We start from the raw sequence: 16,262 nt of genomic DNA, 5'->3' as shown, positions 1-16,262 counted from the left end.
CAGACCAAAGGAGGAATGTTTCTCATCTGCATAGCTTAGCAGGAAAACCTCAAGAAACTCTGGAACTATTTGAATCAATTAAGAGAATAGGCTAATACTGACTTCTGCAGGTTGCCTTTCTTTGAAAGTCTAATTGAATTTCTTGGCAAACATCAAGAAAAATACAAGTCCATTTCATGCAGTTTCTTTTTATTTTGTTGTTAGAATTTAAACACAAGCACTATTGGCAAAAATAAAAGATTGATGTCAGCACTCAAACTTCAGAGAGGCAGGGGAAAGGAATATAGGAGACGACGAAATGCATATCGGAGAATGGTGTCCAAAAAACACACAAGAAAAGAAGTTCAACACTGCTTACAACAAAAGAGCTGAGAAAGGCCTGCGACAAGCAGCTCTGAAACCAGGCAGTCTTCTGAAACCTACAAAGTGCTCCCTTAATAGCTGAGACTGCAAGTAACAATTTAAATAAATCATGATTTAACAACTGTAGATCTCAAAACGTATATCAAGCCTGCCTTTCTCTGAGTGTTCTACCTTAGGTTGACAGTGATGGCTCCTCTGGTGCTCACCACACCGTCCCTTCACCCAAAAATGTTCAGCCCTGGGCAAGCAGCCACAGAAGGCCTCCAGCTGCCAGCTGATCGGAAATCTTCTACCAGGCAGCCTATGGTCAGGAGGCAACCTGAATCCAGAGGAAGACAGAATGAAACTTTTTGAAAACTCTTCAGTGGTCAGGTATCCATCAGCAAGCCCATCTACCTTCATCCACAAGTGCAGTAATTTCTATTTTCTTCCTCATCTTTCTGTATTCGGGTATATTCTTACCAAGGCAACTTTGCATATTAGTGTAACATGCCCCCATGTCCCCAGCCTTCTCTTGTTAGCTGTTTCTTTTTGCCTGCTCTTGTGTCACCTTTTCTATTGAACCTCTGTCCATCTCTGCTGTAATTAAGGACAGTCTCCACAGCACCACTCCAGTCCACACCATGGCACCAGCAGAGATAAGCAGTATCAGCAAATATGATGAAGGATGGATAACTTATTAGTTTTATGGCTGGAGAGTTCTATAAACAAAATGTCATAACTATTACAGAGCTGGACTTTATATGGGGTGAAAGTGAAAACACTGACAGCTCGATTACATCACTAGTCAGTGAGATAACTTCTCATGCAAATAACAGTCCAGTATCTTTTTACAGATACACTGGAATAATTCATCTGCAAAAACAGTGCTTTGAATTTGATTTCTGAAAGGCAGTTAGTAACAAGGCTTGAATTAAAGTAGTTTATATTTTCCAGCTTCCCCTATAACCAGAGACCAATAATGCTGCACTTGTGGAAAATGTCTGTTCTTACTTCCCATTTCCAAACAGGTGTACCTGTCACTTAAAGAACATTAATTAAGATAGATCCCTTGTGATTTCAGAGTACTTTTTGTCTAAGCTTGATAAATTTATCACAGACAGCCTTAACAATACATAACGAGTTATATCTGCACTTTCTGCAAGTCTATGCAATTAATTTTCTATTTGTGAAAGGAAATGGAAAATGAAATATTGTGCCCTTTCTAATGCAGAAGCAGATGTAATGAATGGCTTTGGCAAACAGTTGTCAAAGTATGTTAACTCGCATCTACAAATCTTTTCCTTCCCCAACAATAGTTTTAGGGCCCATGATAATTCACTTCCCTTCTTTGTCATACTGATATAGCACACTGAATCCAGTGTTATCTAGACTAAAGAAAATTTAATTCCAGTTGCAATCCATTGTCTTCATTTTTTTTTTTTTTAAACCACTGGCTTGAGAGATCCCCATTGCAGATTAAAATCCACGAAGAGCTCTTTTCAGTGTTCCCACTGGAGAATGATACTTTCACCAGAAATACCGTAGTTATGCACTTGAACAGAAGTCTTCCCAGTTCTGGAACAGGCTGCCAAATACTATCCACCCTTCTTACAAAGGAAAGAAATCACTGTATCCTGCATCTCTTCTCATCATCCTTTCTTCAGGTGGGGACTGAAGCACTCAAGCATTTTATAACCAGATTTTGGAATGAACTTCAATACCTTCAAGCCTCACCTGTACTATCAAAAGATATCTACAAAACTGAGCAACGCAGGCTACTTCCAGGCTGCACAGAAGGTTCAGCATTAAAACACCGAAAGGCAGGCAACTGCCTGATGCAGGGCCCCACTCCAGGATACAAGCTGTTCCACAAGGGCAGAGAGGCACCTAAAAACAGGGAAACCTTCAGAACTAGTTTCTTAAGCTGGCCAGGTATGAAATGTACAGGAATTGGCGGCATTTCAGCATCTCATCTACCTCTACTGAATCCCCTGCACTCAGTATCAAGAAGCAAGAGTTTCCTTCCAGAATCAGATACTTCCAGTTTCTTTATGTAAGGAAACAACGTAAAGGAAAGTCCCTGCAGTAACCAACTACTTATCTGTTAGAGTCCTGACCTCAGAAACCCACATTCCTTCTCTGCCTAATTAAAGCAGGTGCACACAAGCTTCAGTCTCCTGCTTCTCAGGTGTACTTGGTGTTTTGGACCAAGTTTTCCTCTCAGCCTCCCCTCTCAAGTCCTATTTGCATGCTGTATAAATAAGCCATATACCAAGTTAGAGAAGAGAGCATGACTCCAGGCTGCAGTAAGGGCCTGTGCTGGTCAAAATTTAGGTCCCTAAGTTTAGAGATTTTTTTTTTTTATTTTAAGTGTAAGTGGAACAAGCATCTCTGAAGACATCACCAGCCATACACACATACAAAAAAGCTGCAAGCTCAGAACTGTAACACCCCTCTGATATTACCAAGATGTTTCCGCAATACTTGGATGTCTTCCAAGCATGCTACACCTGAAAATAAATGGAACAACCTAACCAATACAGCACCTGCATCACCACGTACCCATCACATTAGAGAGAAATAATGGGAGCAATAAAATGAATGCTAAAGGCGGCATCGGTGCTAAAGTCACCAAGCCCACAAGCTGGATAAGCAGCATGCAGGCTATTGAAAAGCTAGGTAAATTGCACTTCTGCATAGACGGAAATTTTGCAAAGCTATTGAAAAGCTTTCAAGAAATACTACCTGATGTGGCAGAATCAAACAGTGTCGCTACTTATTGCTAAAGACAGACACAGGTACAAGTTATTGTAGAACAGTAACCTCACCACATGGTGAACACCAGCAGGTGGATGCAGATGGCCAAGAGCACTCTATGGGACCCAACCTGCCACACAGGAACATTGATGTTGTCAGCAAAAGCAACCAACAGAACTTCCAAGGTTTAGAATCACAACTGACGATATCCTGGTGTATGGGCACAGGAGACAGTACTGCAGAAGTGGTGGCAGAGCACAGCTGTATCTTCAGTTGTTTGCAAGAAAGCACTAAACTGAAGTTAAACAAGGTGAAACTGGAAACAGCTGCAGAACTACACACAGGTCATCCTCACTCTTACTACAGGAGATCTAAATAGAACCTGAAAAACAACTCCGAAGACACTACATCTAAAAAAAGACACTACAGCTAAAAATCCAGCTGGGTTCAGAGATCATTAGAGCTTGCTGACATTTCTTTTGAGCTCTCAGATGCAGGCAAACCACTGGTGTGAACAGCAAAGTGGCAATACAGATATTGTTAATTCAGGGCAGCACAGCCTTTCTAAGAAGCTGGTGAACAGGAGCACCAGCCTCCAATACTGCCATAGAAAACCATGGTGTTTTCAATGAAGCAGGACGTAGGTGCTCATTCCTAAAAGCTGGATGACCAGTACCAACATCAGAAGAGCCCCATCCAAACTGTACAGACAACTCCTTGCAGCACAGCACGAATGTGAAAGACTTGCTACTTATAGCCTAGGAGTGGAAGAAAGATCCAGAAGTCACGAAACTGCACTTTTAGAAGCCTGCAACCTGCACTCAGCCAGGACTTGCATACACTATCATGGCAGGTCAGTACAATTAACTCCAGTTCAACATGCAAGTGCTCCTTTTCCATCACCATTAATGAAGTGATTAGAACTAGGTGCTCTCCCCGCTAGGGCATGCAGCCCAGAATACTTTAATCACATGCTATGTAAGATTGCTATGTTACAGCTTTAAAATATAGGTGATAAAAAAATGAGAGGATCATACTTAGCTTCTGACAGCAGCAGTGCTGCAGCCTGAAGATACAGTACCTAAACAAGATCTTCAAACTAAAAGAAATATAGAAAATAAAAGCGAGTTGGTAATAGGCTCAGGTAATGCTTTATATGCTGCTCTCTAAGCTAGGATGGAAAGAATATGAGAACAAACCCCACAGGGCCAAATATTTTATAGGTGTTTGTATTCATCTTTCCCTCAGGATGGCTACTCAAAGAAACAGTAACTCAGTAGATTCTTTCCAGGAACAGTAAATACTGCATGAGTTGAGCAGGCATGAAGTTGTATACGAGAGCAGTCAAGTCACAAGGCGTGGGTCATTAAAACAAGGAATGCCTCTTTCTACTGTTCTAGAATAGAGGCCTGAGTGTGGAAAGTCACAGATGCCATAAGCTGGCCAAGCGTGTCAAGTATTAACGTCATGATGAGTAACGATGAGACACATGAGGAAGCACAAGCAAAGCAACAAAAGTCTCTGAAAATAGACAGAACTCAAAAGAGACCATGAAGTAAAACAGGAATGGAACTGTTTACCTCATCTTAAGTTTTGTCATTATTGCAGATGACTACTCTGACTTCAGAGAACTACGTAGGTAGTCTTGCACTACCACAGTAATCATAAGCAAAGCTGTGAAATATTTCTGTATGTATTGTTTCCCAAATTGTGGTCTCAGAAGATAAATTTTTGATTACCAAGAAAAGAGAATTCAGCTCCATCACAGCATCACCCTACCTCACACTCAGAGGGTCAAACTGAATTGGTAGACTTTGCAGTTATAAATAGCAATGATAGACATGTCATTCCAGACCTGGGAAACATCCCTTAGTAAGGCACTGAGAGCAGCCCCATGCAAATTTCTCCTCTAGATGCACAGTCCCAGGGGTGGAAAGAGCAAGAAATGAGAGAGAGGGACACAGAAATGTGCAATAGCTAAAACCTGCCTAGGCTGAAAAGATATGACCAGAACTGAAACTAGCCACAACTGTTGCAATAAAATGATTTCCTTAAGCAAACCATGCACTCTTCATAGTGTTTTGAACAGAAATTCTCATTTACATAGCGTAGTTATGCTGGATCTCTTGCTAAAATGAGAAATGTTCACATGCCATATATACACACGTGAATGTGGAAAACAAAATGCTTGCTCCAGCTTAATTTAGTAGAACAGAAGAAACACAACCAACGAGCTGATCAGCTCATGAGTATCTGCACACTTTCAAAATCCCCTGGAGAATGGAGTCAAGACAGTGTCAAACTCACAAGGAAATACCTGATTTACTGATCAAATAAACAGATGCTTTTTAAAGAGTTGATCTCACCTGATATGTTTGTGCATGTATGTTCAGATGTACACACAGACCCCCATCTGTGATGCTATAACCATTATAGTTACAGAACTTTCTTATACTTCTATGTTTATCTTTTACCTCAGACAAATACAACAGAAAGGGAGTGATTCATTTTGCCCAGTAAGTAGGCATTCTACTGAAATTATATGCATCTGTGGTCAGGTCTAGGAGCCTTGACAAACATGAGTACTTCTTACGAAACGGTAGTTAAGCAGGCTTCAAAGTACTGAATTCAGGCATAGGTAGACTAGCTGGGGGAACCTGGAGCTCAGCAGGGGCTAATTTGTCCTGCTGGAAAGTAATCATGTAACTAACAGAAACACCATTCTTTTCTCTGCCTCCAATCCCCGTATCAATCTGCCACACAAGTTGTCAACTAAAAAAAATTAGTATTTGTCTTCCTGCATCATAAGGGAGCATTTTATTCTATTGCCAGGAGCTTTTGGGGGAAAAATGCGTAGCAGACAGTGCTTACGTGATAGGTCACAAGAAGCAGGTTTCTTAGGCTGAGACAAGAGGGGAACTCCACCATACCCTATACTTCCAGTCTCAGGACTTGACTTCATGGCAAAAGTCGTCATAGACCCTCCCAAGATTACTACTTCCTCTTCTCTGGTAAAATAAAGCTTCTGCTTCTCTCTTCTGCTCTATCCTTCTTTTGGGACACAGTAAGTACAAGTCACGACAGTATTTAAAATGCTTCCTCTTCTACAAAGGAAGAAATTAAGCCTTCAAATGAATTGGAACAGCAGCGTCTCAAATGCAAATAAGGGACACTGCCTCTACCAGCATTGTTTTTGTAGTGGCATAACTATGCTAAGTTAGCTCTACTGATGAGCATCCAGAATAGATATGCCATCTCTTGTTATAGCTTGCATTGGAGTGATTTAGCTCAGTTATGTTTTAATGTAGCTCTTTATTTAACCAGGTGCAACATCTTAAAGTTAGTGGCATTTGCCTCAAAGGGGAGCCATCTTACTTCAGCCCTGGCAAGAGACATACACTGCACAGCAAGATACCAATACCTGAGGTGAAAACACAGCTGCATCATCACAACCTACTCCTTGCCAAGTGCCTATCAATGAAGAAACTGCCTAATACAGATTGTCTTCTGATGGCTACATTAGTTATTCAAAGTTAGCTCTATTCTCTCTACCAGGCACCGGACCACACCAGAGTCCATCAGGGTTGCTCCCCAATATTCTGACCCTTAACTTTTGAACCAACTCTTACTCTGGAGAAATTCGTTCCTGCATGTTTTGATGTGCACAGAAATGGTTAAGCAGCTGGATATTACAGGTGTTGCAAGCAGATTTCATGCTAACACCTAGCTGAGCTGAATGAGGAAAACCACTGCTAGCTCTTCAAAGACTTTCTCAGGGCATCTCTACTGAACAATCACAATTAGTTCCCATTTTTGAAGATGACTTCATTACTGCAGAAGCTAATACAGAAACAAATACATCATAAAACAACCATGCTAATACAAAGCCAATTATTAACACAAAAATTAAGCGTGCTAGAATGGGTGTTATAGCAGCACTTATTAAACTGCCAGTTCAATGAGACACCACTCATTTTATTGTTTTATATTTAATTGCTTAACACAGTGGCATTCTGACTAGCCAGTAGGGCTTCTTGGCACCATAGGACAGATATTATTGCTACCAACACAACCAAATAATAGCTGAACCTATCCTTTAGCCTTTTATCCTTTAGCCTTTTCCTGGCTATCATAACGAGGACTCCACCTCCTTTCTTGTTCCGCACACCCTCAGCCTCCCAAGTGTATTCCCTTCACTTGTGTCTCACCGAACAAGACAACAAATTGTTCTTTCAATTATATTATTTTTTTATTATTATATTGGAGGAGAGGGGAGAGGAAATAAATATGAAAACATACCAGCAAATAAAGCATGACCATTTTAAGTATTTATACAAAGCCATAAGGGCACAGGGCTAGGGCCAGGGGGAGTTGAAGACATGCACTTCATCACCAGGATCTTCAGTTTAACTCAGAAAAGCTATAGCATGTGAGGTAAGAGTCAGCATAAGAGAAAGGCAAGAGGACATTGCAGTAAGAGATTATGAAGTACACTAATGCTACAATTTCCATGGGGGTGGGGGACAAAGAAGAACAGAACATTTAAAATTCATTCAAAATACTTCCAAGCCAAGATACATGCCTAGCTACACCGTTTCCAAGGTGGGTTTTTCCTTACTTGTTCTTAGGTACGTACACATTTCAGACAACTTCAACAAATAGGAGACCGCAATGAAAAGATTGATAGACTTTCACTACAGCAATGCAAAACTTACCACTGGATTACTTGGTCAGGTTAGATTGGTACCAGGGAAAGCAGGGGGAAATATTTCATTAACACTCCTTTTCAGTTCTGGGTCTATTCACCTTTGAATAGCATAAGTTACACAAATGCACACAGATTTTCCCTTAGTCCCTTAGAATTACTCATTTTGGAATTCACATTCTTCAACATTACAACCACACATACAAACAAATATTATTGCCAGTGTGTCAGTAGGTAATGTAAGATCTCTGCACACAAATGGAAAAGGGCAATAGTCAAAGTGTTTACATGAATTGAATGAAGAGTGGGGAAAACAGCAATATCATTTCAAATACATCTGTGGCTTTTTCATTAGGCCAGGAAACTCACAGGTATTAATCATGAAAAATAAATGTTCCTTGCCCTTAGGTGCAACACAGTTCTTACACAAGAGAAATGACCAATACAACTTTCTCTCATCAAATTACTGAGGATGAAATGAATTTTAAAACAATATCCCAGGTGGATTATGCATTTTGCTACTTAAGAAGAGACTTTGTATGGACTACCATTTATTACTTTTCTTTTCAAAGCTAGTTATTGCCAATAATTAAGGCACAGCCCTGTTCACTTATTTTAAAGGCTTTAGAGCCAAAGAGCCTGTGGATAACAGCCATAAACCCTATTGTACCCCACATTTTACTTTGGAAAAAAACTTTTGAAGCAAAAACATAGATCTAGGTAAATTAGATGTTGTCTTTTATCAGCACTTTATTATGCTGATCTATTATTATATGAAATCACAGAACACATTTCATCTGTTGACTTTCTCCAAAAAATGGTAGAACCAATTCTACAGATGCATGCTTTTCTATGTACTGTACCTAACCTTACTAAAATAAAAAAAACACTGAAAAGCAGGTGTTTAATTAGCTGTAGACTCTCAATTTAATAGGATTTTATTCAGGTTGGGCTTCTCACGAGTATAAAATGAAGCGTGATGTATATTTGCAGGATTAAGGCTTATGGACTGATTGCCAGACCTACACTAAAGCTCCACTGGGGTTGCATGCCACCAGAGCTGCTCACATACGTGCTGCACCCTACATGAGTAGCACATGCATTGATACAAACCTTTTGTGCCATTCAGCTAGCTCTGTGGTTGCTTTCTCTACCTTTGCTAACCCAGACCATTTCAAAAATAAATAAAACACAGTTCACTTCCAAAAAATATCATGGGATGGGTTTAAAGGGCATGCTATCAGCAGTCAGTTAAGAAAAGGGTGTTTTTTTTCAATTGAACTGTACCTTTTTAACTCCACTGTGAGGTCTGTTGATGGAGTCACATTGCATTTAGGATGCTTTCCAGCTTTCTTCCACATCACCAGTAGGGCTAGAAAGTTGGAAACAAAGTATCAGATTTTCAAACCTTAGAATCCCAAGAATTTTCTACAAGCATAGAGGGGAAAAAACATAAGAGACATACCTGGCTGAAAATAAAATCATGACCAAAAGCACAAGTTCTTCAACTCAGACTACAGCTCTGTGACCTTTTCAGCCCTTCCCAGCAAGTACTGCTCTGGCCTACCTTTCTCCTCACTACACTGTACATCCCTGTCCTCTTTCTTGTACCTAGAACCATCATTCATCAAATCCTACAGCTTGATATTTTAAGAGCTCATCTGCTAATGCTAATAGTTTTCTACAGGCTTAGGTTACTGAACAGATTTATCCTTGAGAAACTCACGTGCCAATATAAGGGAGACAGAGTGGAACATCAGCTATACCAACTGCAAATGGCTTAAACTTTTAGGGTATCAGTTACATTCAGATACAGCCCAATGAAACCAAAGCCACCTGTATTCAAACATTCAGCAGAGCAATTATTTGCCTTGAAGAATGTTTTCAATTTCTAAAACACATAGAAATAAGCTCTTCTTTCAGATGTGCCAGTGTAAATTAACAGCAGATCCAGTGACAGCAATCTGTTCAAATTTACCTCGGTGTAATTGAGAATAGCTTTTGGCTCATCTGACAAATGCAAGTGGGATGGTGTTCTAAAACCACATGTGAAGTTCCTAGCACAAGGATTGCTATATGAACATTTCAGTAATTACAACACCACCTCAGTAATTACAACATATCTTTTATATTTATGTCAGTCCTAGTGAAGTGGCAATTCTGCAGTAACATGATTTAATACTCAATGGTTCCATACTAATCTGCATCCACATAGCACCAGATCCCATAAACTAAGCAGCATTGGGTAAGCTCCCAACTTTGACAGAAGACTTTGAGGACATTGAGAACTTGATCTACGCCCCCCAGATAATCTTACATGTTTTTTTGTTTTTTTAAACTGACCCCAGTGCACTCTGACCCTGGATAAGCACACAGACAGCCATCACTAAATTCAATGGATGGCTCTTTTCTGCAACAGAAGTGACCCAACACAACATCAAGATATTCTCAGAACAACCGTGGTGTCACCTGGGACGTTCATCTTAGGTTCCAAGCTGTTCCACTACCAAAGTGAGTTAGATCTACCTTTTTTTTATAAACAAGAGTCAGGATAATTCAGGCAAACTCCAGTGTGAGTAATTAGATTGTGCCATTTCCAAATTACCATTGTAATCAGGAATGTGTTTATTCCTGGTCTGAGGCGTGGCAGAGCCATGCTCTGCACTATTAATCAGCTGTACGCCTAGGTACCAGGTGACATGATCATCCTAACCCATTTGTAAGATGTTTCAGGACTGAAAAGCATTATATAAGTGGAGAAATCACCACTGCAAAAGGAGTAACACAGGACAATGTTTATTTGTGTGGTCTTCTCAATGTTTCCTGCTAATTTAAAACTTAAGACAATATTTAAATACAATAAAAAAGTGAGGGGGAAGGACAGGGAAGTGACAACACTGAAATGTTCCAAATAAAAAGAGAAAGCAGAAAACTGTATCAAAAGGGGTACACAAAATAAAATAGCGAACTTTTGTAGACAAACTGTAAGAGCAAGCAGTATGAAGAACTATAAAATAATTAATTCTAAAGCTAATTCATATGCCCATACAGTACTAAAATATAAAGTGGCTGCTCCTGAGGGTTTTCCATTTTTGCTAGCTTTTTAACTAAGGACAAAAATTTTAAAGGCACATTAAAATTACTATCTACTGCTAAATTACATAGTATATAAATGTAAATGTGATCACACCACACTTAAATTCTTATAACAATAAACTATTCTGTTTTCTTCCCCCTGACATTTACAAAATTCATTTGGAGAAGGAGGATATACCTTACAGAGATTAGTGATAAATCATGTATTTTTAATGAATATCAATAGGAGAAACCCCAGGACATAGCCCACCATCTAATTTGATTAAACTGTGCTTAAGGCAACACCACCTCTCTGGCTGGGGAATAGCACTATAATGACTTTGTGAGCATTATTGCAGGCTGTTTTAATGATTTAATGAACTGCCTCTATATTTAGTTCAATAGCCTTAAAATGATTAGTGTTTAAGAAAAATTAGCTCACTTTGATCTGATTCTATTTGATAGTAAGTTTAAATAACCTAACCCTTCAAAACACAGTGGAAAAAAATTCCTAGAATCACAGCCAGCTAACTGCTAGAAAACATTATGGCAATCATTAATAACAGTTCATTTATGTTTAGCTACAGCATATGGAATGACATTCATCCCCTAAGATGGGATGCAGCACATACATTAAATCATATCATATCATTTTCCTATACATTTTTAATGTGAAATATGTACTAAGGAAAAACACTCCTACATGCCAATATAATGCAGATTTTTTTTCAAAAAAATTCTGCATCAACATCATCACTTAAGAATTTTAACTTGTGGTCCAAAGTATGGTTCTGCTCCTCAGTGAGATGCAGGAACTGTATTACCAAGAGGAAATAAGAAATATTTGCCAAAGCTCCATCAGTCTCCTGGTTGCAGCAGTACAGGCGAGGTTGCTAACTTGGAAACACTCAGAAAAGTGAGCGCATAACCTGAGATGTAAATTTGCAAACAGAAATACCTGAGCTGGCAACCTACCACTGTTGACATGCCTATGTGCATGACTGATGCATGCTACTTGTTGGGGGTGAGCTCTAGGACTGGATCTTGTTCACATTTACAGCACACTTCAGAAAGGACAAGTCACTAGAACATAATACACTTTGCAAAAAAGGCAAATAATTTTGAAAATGGTGAACAAGCCAACTAACTATTTCATCTCAGTGCTATTAATTTTATGGCCATTACTATATAGCGTGATCTAGAGACTGGAGAACTTGTGGTTCTGTAGCCCCAGATCATGCTTCCTAGGTATCCTGTAGTGCCCAAATCATGCCCAAATCAGCATTGACAAATGCTGGCAAGATACCTGAAAATGCTCAAGCCACGAATGCAATGCAATCATGCTGCTGAGGGAAGGAAACTCCAACACTAAAAATCTCGTTTGATAGTTAACTTACAAAATGTTCATCTCTAAATTTGTAAGTGCAATGCAGTTGATTTTCTGGAAGAAGAAAGGCAGAAATACCCACTCTGCAGAGTTATCCTTACAATAACATTTACTTCCAAGGAAGCCTGTGTGTATTTATCACATGCACACACACCCTACAGTGACCAGCTAGAATCAAGACCACAAAACAAGTGTTGATAGCACAATATAGACTTCAAACTTCAAAAGCAGCCACCCACTTTCCAAGCAAACTAGGAATCACAAACCTTGAAGTGGGATTCTTCAGAAACAGCACTAGCAGGCAGATTCTTCGCTCTTTGTTACAAATACCTCCAGGGAAATCCCAAGAATGAGCTACAATAAGAGATTAAGGGGGAGATACATTCTCCTCTTGAGTTTTCGCTTTCCTTTTCTAACCATGTTTCCAGTGTTATAATCATGAACTAGTTGTTTGGTCCTCGGTCTTAAGCAATTCACCTACCATTTAAAGTGATCTCAAAACTGAGAGGCAACAAGCACCTTCTCTCCTCAGTGAGAGCAGGCACAAATAGATGTGCTGCCAGTCACCTCTCCCCAGCATAGCTGGAAAGTGGCAACAGTCAATTTGGGAGCCAAAACTATCACCCCAATGAACACTTCTCACTGCCCCCTTGAGAAGAGACACAACAGGCAGGATGCAAGTGGAGGAATTAAACACCTTTTTTTGAAAAGAAGCTAATTTACCTACAGAGTTTGGCAGTAGTGCAAAACAGTTACCTGACATGAAACAGAAGGCCTCGTGCAGCTGGTACTTTGAACTAGGCAGCACAGGCTCAGAACACCAGTACATAAATACTCAGGCATGCACTGATACAAGGAGAGCTTTTATTCCACTTTTGACAACCATCACACTTATCTAGGTACAGAAGACTGCTCTCCTTTTGGAAGTTAATGTATCTGCATCCTTTGAGACAACCATCAGATTTAATCCAAAGCCTGGAGACAATGCAGATTTTGCCAGTAAGGCTCCATTATAGCTTCTGAAACTAGTCACAATAACATTCAGTGAGTATCTAGGATTAGACCGACACAGTATCTGCAGAGCTACAACTGCTCTGAAGTTCCAGGGCCCAAGGCGCTTTTCTCTTTTCCTTTAGCTGCTGCCACCACCACTTTCCTCTGCCATTTGTTTTTCATGCTTTGGAGAAGCCGGCCTGCACCTCACTGCCCTTCAAGGATGTTTTTACTCAAGAAGAATTTCTTAGAATTTATCCATATTAAAAGGAAAAAAAGGTCCTGGATGTACCCTAAAATATATATTGCTTTTGCCAATGGTCACTTCCTCATGTCATGACATGCAACATGAACAGCAGATCAGGTTCTCCCTGAGGCTGGTCTTCCAAATCATTTCACCCAGTCCCCTTGCTTCAGGCCTCTTCAGTCACCACATTGGTTACCTTGTGGTCAGTAGGTACTTTCTAACGCTTCTACGCAGCCTGTAGGAAGATCTGGGCTGACATTTCTTTCCAGAGTCATAGGAATGAGCAATACTGTTTACTCATAGGTTTGATTTACATCAGGATTTGTTTTTATTCTGCCAAGGCTAAGTGTTCCTCAAGCTCATTTTAATTTTGTTCCAATTTGAAATAAAATCTACAACAGTGACATGTTCTAGAAAAAGATATGCCTAACAAACTGTTCCATTTAAATATTTCATTTACTAAACAATTTGATGGTATTAAATACTATGTACTTGAACTTTTATCTTTGTAAATTAGGACAATAGCTTCCATGTTTAAATTCAAAACAATGAAACATGTCAAATAGTTCATTAAGGTACATTGTCCAAATGACTCTTTACTAAAATACTGAAAAATGTGTTCATTTTCTCTTCCTCCTGTCAAAAGCTGTAGTCAGATTGACGTAGTCCCATGAAACATTCTGATTTCCACTAAACTACATTTTCTAACAGAAAACTGTTCCATCAAAAAGAAATCAGCCAGCTCTAATGTGCCTGAAGTCTATGCAATTAAAAAAGTTTCTAAATATAGCTTTAATCATGGCCGACCCCAATCTTCTCAGAAGTCCTTGCCCTCTAGGCCATCCCAAAGGGATGAAAACATCCAGTAACAAGCCAAAAGTCTCATGACAGTGTGTTGACCCCATTTGATATTTATCTCTAGCCATTTCTGAGAGCTTCCCATGAGCTTAATTAAGCTCATTCATTTCCACAAATTGTGGCATCCTAGAAAATATCAGACTTCCCTTTGATAGATGAGATTCAAATGTGCAAAGTCTTATGGGAGGCTAGGTGTCTCTCAGGCTATTTGACAGAGTAGTTCATGAAACAACTTATCTAGTCCCTCCTTTCAGTAACACAGAAAGGAAAGACACACAGAATTTATGCTCCCCAATACGGACCACAGCAAAAAGCCACCTGCTACAAGAATTGACAGAAATAATAATGCTGAGGAAGCTGTGTGTACCCTTTAACAACAGCAGCGATGCAAAGCCAGAAAATTATTCCTGCCCTGTAAGGGAATATTTCAAAGGAAAAACTGTCACATCAGGAAGGAAAGATATGAGAAGCAAACAGCGTGGGTGTTTCTGCAGTAGCAGTTGGATTCAGCTCTGAGTATCATCTTGTCTTTCCCACATTTTATTTTTTACTTGGGCTATTCCCAATTGTCTCTAGCAAAGCTGCATTGTGAAACTGAATCAAAGCCCATCTAAGGGGACAGTCTTCCTCTATGTGAAGGGCTGTTGCAAAGGTTACTTGAGTAACAGAGAGAACAAGAAATAATGGCGTTAGACTCCTATGTATCAGGAAGAGTTAAGCACATGAACAGATGAACACAGGAAGACAGTCTTTATCATAATGGGCTTTAAAGGGAAGCCAGACAAACTTCTGCCTTGAGTAGCACAGGTAAAATTGATCTGCCTTAGGGCAAAGCTATATGCTAGTAAATCCCTGAATTACTTCCAGTTGGTTAGTTTTGCATGCTTTTAGTTTTGTTCCCCCCCCCCCAATCCATAATAACTGAAGGCTGGGAAAAATGTGTGTAATTATCCTTTAAAAATATTTTCCTAGTATCAAACATCAGCAGAAAAGTGTCCTTTCCTAACACAGTAAAACTTAAAATATTTCACTTCACACTAAAATAATGATATAAGCTTAAGATTTTCCCTTTCAAGTGTTTCTCCCACAGATATTTTCTTTTACAAAGCTGCTTCATCCCATTACGTGCTTTTCTGAAGACCATTGCTAATATAACAGTATTTTCATTTCTTGCATATATTTAAGCACTTCATTTACTTTGGCATCTTAGTTCATAATTCCTGATATTATATATAATTGCTTCATTTGCAATTAACGTATTTACACCAAATCCGTACCAAGGAGTTTCAGACACTTCATAGAGGAGAAGCATTTGGTTCCCACACTAGTTCCATCTTTCCTAATTTTTCCAGATCATTTAACTCTTTTCCTACTGTTTTACGCATACTGAACACCAGTCTCATCTCAGCTGTGCTACTACAATTACACAATGCAAATATGTTTTCATCTTAGTCTTCTAGTTCATCCAACTTCTCAAATCAAAGCATTTTTCCCCTTGTATTTGATCACGAAATACCTTACTGCTGTAGCACAAATAGCTACCTTTGCTTTCTCTAGTACATGGAAGCAGAGGATTCTCAGTGCCTGTGCTGTTGTCAGGTTACAATGAAGTCTATTTATCGAATTGTTAGCCTGAAACAGACAGCTACACACAGATTTCAAAGCATACACTGGCCCTTGTCTTCCTGCTGATACATTTGACTAATGCAAGTTTTGCTTTCCAGTCAGCAAGTTACAAATACATCTGAAAAGTTTCCTAAATATCTTTTTCTAGAGAAAAAAGGCTTCTCACAGAAATCCATCAGTGGAAACCAATCTTTGGGGGAGAACATGCAAAGTCTTTTCACAGAAAGTTCTGACTAACCAGCTTTGCTTTGGCCACCAGTATGGCATCA

At 39.4% G+C, this 16,262-nt stretch overlaps 1 protein-coding gene across 3 annotated transcripts in view; it reads right to left on the bottom strand.

Annotated features, from left to right (window-relative positions):
- Nucleotides 1-16,262, bottom strand: part of BCL11A (BCL11 transcription factor A) — a 145,033-nt gene that overhangs the window by 110,055 nt on the left and 18,716 nt on the right. For 2 of the 3 annotated variants that reach the window (XM_066995357.1, XM_066995358.1), the window contains one exon: nt 9,095-9,179. The exons of the other annotated variant lie outside the window; for it this stretch is intronic. The gene's annotated coding sequence lies outside the window, so the exon portion shown is untranslated. The remainder of the gene's footprint in view (nt 1-9,094; nt 9,180-16,262) is intronic. 3 annotated transcript variants of the gene reach the window in all.

The sequence above is a fragment of the Anser cygnoides genome, chromosome 3 (assembly GCF_040182565.1).
Source record: "Anser cygnoides isolate HZ-2024a breed goose chromosome 3, Taihu_goose_T2T_genome, whole genome shotgun sequence".
Classification (NCBI taxonomy): Eukaryota; Metazoa; Chordata; class Aves; order Anseriformes; family Anatidae; genus Anser; species Anser cygnoides.
Note: the sequence above shows the minus strand (reverse complement) of the source record. Positions and strands in the feature narration are given on the sequence as shown.